The 5458-nt window shown below is 31.1% G+C and overlaps 1 long non-coding RNA gene across 2 annotated transcripts; it reads right to left on the bottom strand.

Moving 5' to 3' along the window:
• Positions 1–2626: 2626 nt before the first annotated feature.
• On the bottom strand, positions 2627–5198 carry LOC136063365 (uncharacterized). 2 transcript variants are annotated; one of them, XR_010625048.1, is made up of 4 exons: positions 5042–5198; positions 4501–4622; positions 3934–4020; positions 2627–2836 (listed from the first exon to the last, which is right to left on the bottom strand). It is a non-coding gene; the product is annotated as an uncharacterized LOC136063365 (long non-coding RNA). The 2 variants fall into 2 exon arrangements; XR_010625047.1 differs by lacking the exon at positions 2627–2836 and having other exon boundaries at positions 3655–4020.
• Positions 5199–5458: the final 260 nt, after the last annotated feature.

A 5458-nucleotide genomic window follows, 5' to 3' on the forward strand; every position in this document is an offset into this window, starting at 1 on the left:
ATATGTGCCTGGATTTTCTTAAAAATAGTTTTAGTGACGAATTTTTTCGTCACTATATGTACTCGAAAATAGTTTTAATGACGAAATTGTTCGTCACTAAATATGATTTAATAAATTGAAATAGTTTTAGTGACGAAATATTTTCGTCACTAAATACTGTTTTTAGCGAGAAAAACATTTAGCAACGAAACGTTTTCGCCGCTGAAAGTTTTTTTTTTGTTAAACAAATCAGACTTTTAGTGACGAAATTTTTCGTCGCGAGGACTTTTAGTGACGGGGCTACAGCGACGAAACGAATTTCGTCACTAAAAGTAAAATTTCGTCACTAAAGGTTCGTAGTGACGAAAAACTGGACTTTTAGTGACGAATTTTTTCGTCACTAAAATACATTTTCTTGTAGTGAGAATGGCCAGGATTTACAAAACTTTATGTGATACAGTACGTTAAAACATCAAAAGGATCTTAATCCCAAGACTGGTGTGGCTGGGCTAGCGTAGCATGATATGAAAATGAGAAAGGAAAATTGCTAATGTCAAAGTCGTTGGGACTTGTCATGTTCTATTAGATATACATCAACATGACTCAACTACTGCTAGATATGCATATCTTATTCTTATGATTAATAAAATATCAAAAAAAAAATTGTTACATTTATAATATTTTCACAACAGATTTTAGGTAAAGATCTTTTATTAGTTATCATCTAAGCTCATTACTTTTTTTACCTATAATTAACAGTTTATCATCTAAAATTTATTGTAAAATTATTGTGAACATGTTTAATAGGCCAAAAACGTATTGACCACTTGTGATGAATTAATTGATTAATTAGCCAAGTTTAATTAATTAATCAAATTAATATACAAACGTGTGGTAGCACAAACAAATTACCAATTAAACTAAGTGCAGTGGAAAATAAATTGACACAGTGATTTGTTTACGAATTGAGAAAACATACACGGCAAAAATCCTACCAGGTGATTTTAAGGTCTCCACTTCAAAAAATCCACTATTATCATAACAAGCAGTTACAAGTAAATGAATCTCAATACCTTATACTAACCTATAGTTGAACTCTTACCCCAATATTCAATTGAACTTGTTCTGTAGTGACAATCTCTCCTTGTAATGTATGACTCCTAATACGTGACTAACCAATTGTGCGGATCCTAGTACGCGACTTCATCACCAGCTAGAGAAGGTTGTTGGCTACAAAGTTCTTCAGTTCATCCAGACGATGAAGATCAAGAAGATGCTTGGTCATAAAACCCTACGGTTCACAAACACAGCAACTTCTACACAAGAATGATGAACTAGGGCAAAACTCTATCTCCGGTCACAATTTTCTTGAACAAACTTTGCTCAACACTTATGCAACTTGTGTCCTCTTTGACGGCTCTTAAAATAATCATTTTATATATTTAGGGTTATGAGAAAAGAAAGACGAAACACATTATTACGAATTAGAGTCAAAACAAAACTAAAAATCTGTTTTTCATAAACCTCGACAGATAGCCATTTGTCGAGTAGCTGTCGAGCCATAGGGCTGGAATAGCTCTTCAAGCTCTATAGATGCTAGCTGTCAAGCTTTAATGACCTTGCACTTTTCAGCTTGAATCTTGAATAGACTTGCATGTTTTCAACACTTGATCTTGAAACACAGTTTCTTGAAGTATTAAAGATATCCTAGATCTCCTCAAATACAAGTAAAGTGCGTTTTGTCAAAGGATTAGCCAATCACATAAAATAGTGACATATGTTCCTAACAAGTGAATCACATATGTCCTAACAATGTTGTATCCCTAGCTTTAGTCTCTAATAAAATATATAAGGAATGATATCATAGGTCGAAGGTTCAATTTAACGTTGAATTCGGTGTTAAAATTTCAATTATAATATTACATAACGATGCCTCATTTTTCTTCTTTCCTTACATATGATTTTTTGAAGCAAGTGCTTCAAGGCTCTAGGATGTAAATAATTCGATTAAAGAAAACAAAAAGCAGTATTCATGGAAAATTGGGTCAATTGAGGAGAGACTCGTTGTCTTTGAAAGTTATATTTAAACTAGATGCTAACTCGTGCGATGCACGGGAAAGTTTTTAGAAATACTAAAATTTTCCAATTATGGAGTGGTCAATTCAGTAAAGTTCTTTGAAATATTAAATTTTTTTAATTGAGTGGTCAATTCAGTGAGAAAATGAATGTCACTATTAATGTTTTTAGAGGGTTGAGAGAAATTTAGTTAAGATAAATGGACCTTTTTGCTATAGATTTTAAGGAATAAGTCACACAAATGGTTAATTACGACACTAATATTCAAAGGAATACACAATTCATTAAAATGTAAAGGATTTGAGTTGGTCAGCCAAGGTGTGTGTATGTAGTGATCTCATCTCATATTTCTTAGTCTACCAACAGAATTTTGAAAAATAATATGATGTTTAAACATTGGTTATTGCCTACACAACAAGAAGGGTAAAATTTCAAATCAAAATATTACATATCACATCTAAAAGAAACACTAACAAAAAGTAAAAATATACGACATGCACTAATAACAAAAATTTATAATATTTGAAGAGTTTTACAAATCAACTCAAAAAATCTTATTAAATTGGTCAGGAGCAGCTTCACTAACTATATTTTATTAATATAAATAACCTTCTTCATAAGACTTTTGCTTAAATTATCATACTAAATATGAGAGAATAGGTGCAAGCATATTGTTGTTGACTCCACACTATATCCCAATGAGTTTCTCTTGGATTGCTTCGTTCTTCTCTCTAGCTTAACAGCTAAAGCTCCCCTATCATAACGCTCCTACCTTGTAAAACTTTACAGACAAAAGCGGAATCACTCCACCTTTGTTTATCTCTCAACAATTAAGACAGATAGCTAACTTACACGTTTCCAGAATTTTCATTTTCTACTTTTGCAGCCCCTAAAAAAAGTTGTCCTAATTTTATCAAAAGCTTACTTGCCATTAGTATTAAAATTCTTAGTATATACACCATTAGCATAGATACAAATTAATTTAAGAGTAGCCTTGTTTTAAAAATGCCATAAAGCTTAAATATCACCGGCAACCAAATAAAAGAAATCATTGCTCAGTACTAACAATAAAATTCTCATTAATCTAGTGCAATATAGAACAAATGTAGATTTTATAAAAATATCCTATAGTACTCATACAATATATCTTACTCCCATATTCATATGCTAAATAGTTTTGCTTTAATATATAAACATAATAAGGATTTGTGTCAATACGAATATGCTACAAACCTAATGTAGATTTTGCTCTCATATATTTTGTGCCTAAGTGACAAAATTCACAAAAGTCCCATCTAGTATTTTATTGAAAAATGAATGAAATAAAAAAAAATAATTAAAAATCACAAAATGAAGAACCAAAATTCAAGAACATAGAGGGAGGAGATTGTTGGAAGTAGAATTAATGAACCTAGCATGAATTGTGAAGAGTCAATTGATAAGATTTTAGACTTAATTAGAAAGGAAGCAACTGTAAAAGTTGAAGCTCGCCAAACTCTCTTGCATTGTTTTTGTACCTCCTGAGGTAGGGATACCAAGGGTTTTACTGGACAAAAATCTAAATAGATTAAAATGGAAGATGGCAAAAGAACTTAACAATTTATTTATAATTGCTGAAAATGTTACAGGATTTCCAAAACTGCTAAAGTTTGTCAAAGTTAACAAATTTTATATACCTAATGGATAAAGATGAAAATCATATATTAGCAATACAAAAATAAGCATATACTACTTATGCATAAAGATAAAAATCATTGTCAGTCAGTAAAATCATTTGGAGTACAAATATAATAGCAATACCATTAGCCACTATTCAATTGGCAAAGCCAAAAGTTGTTTTGGCAATCAAACAATCTAGACGTAAAAAGAGCCTTTTACCTTCCACAGCCTTAGGGTGTTATCTTTAGAAGCAGAAGCCACAATGATACCTTCCACATCCTCTTTTTCTAACAAAGACAACACCACCTTAACAAAAAAAAGTTCCCATGAATCAAAATTCCTGAGCAAATATAAATATCCCTATAAGCAGAGCACTCAACAATAGGAGTATAGGACTGCTATATTAATAGGAAATATTTTCCTCTAAGTGAAAGCTTATCTGTAAAAATTCAATGAACCCTTCACATTGAAGTTAAGATTTAAAATAACTTTCAGTAAGGATGGAAATTTTTCTATTAGATTTTTTACCTTGTACTTCTTAAGTGATGGAAAGTATGGTTTAGGCATTTTTACAAACACTTTGGTGAGCAAATAACACAATCACCAACCAAAATCTTCAACTTGTAGTACAACTTTAAACAAAATACAAATGTATAAATAGTTACTAAGTATTTAACATCTAACCACTGTAATTTATCACACACACAATGAAGTACACAAAAAATTTCCAATACCAAGAGCAATATAAACAAAGAGAACGCAAGGAAACACAGAAAGGACACTTACAATGTGGTTCATGTGGGTGTGAGAGTATGCAAACTTATGCAGGTTTTGTGGCCTGCGATTGACAGATCCTTCACCCGTAATTTTGTTTTATATTCATAACACTCTCAGCTACAAACCACCATCTAAAAAATACACATAATTTAGAAAAGTAACACAAAATTAAAATAGAACAGAAGAAAAATCCACATTAAACAGTGGCCCAAGAAGGACAGTAAATAAATAAAATTTACTAAAATTAACAACAATTTATAGCATAATAACATATTACCAGTAAATTTTATTTATTTCAATCAACCTAAACAAATAAAGACCAATAAAATTATGGTATATAACACCAATAACCTAGAGGTCAGAGGTCAGTTTGTGTTTTGTGTTTTTCAGGGAAAAGATGGAGAGGTTGAGAGAGAGTTAAAGAAGAATCAGATATCTTTGATTTTGCACAGGTTCAACCTTAATCAAATCCAATTATCCAAATACCTAAATTAAAGAAAATCAAACCAAATCCAAATACCTAAATCTAAGATAACAAAAATTAAAATACCTGCACTGGTAGTAGCTTTGGCGGCATATGGCGGTGGTGGGAGGCTGGCACTTTTTCCCACTGAAGGATTGTGAGAGTGCCCATGGGATATGGTTTAGGGGTTTTGAGAATTGAGAGTGGCAGAGGCGAGAGAGAACGGCAAAAGAGAAGAAACGGTATAAAACCTAAAATAAAAAAGAAAAATAAAATAGTGGCAGAGCATTAGGTTCAGGTTTTAAAAAGGTTTTATTATTTATTTTTTTTTAATTAACATTGTGCTGATATGGAAAATTGTGAGAGTTTCAAAAATTTCGGTTATATATATATATATATATAGACTACCCGATGGTAATTGTTGCGTACACTATTAGTTTATTTTGAAAATATTAATAAGAAATTTTTATTTATAATTTGCGTACAATACCTATTATTTGCGAA

Source organism: Quercus suber, unplaced genomic scaffold (genome assembly GCF_002906115.3).
Source record: "Quercus suber isolate HL8 unplaced genomic scaffold, Cork oak 2.0 scaffold_518, whole genome shotgun sequence".
NCBI lineage: Eukaryota > Viridiplantae > Streptophyta > Magnoliopsida > Fagales > Fagaceae > Quercus > Quercus suber.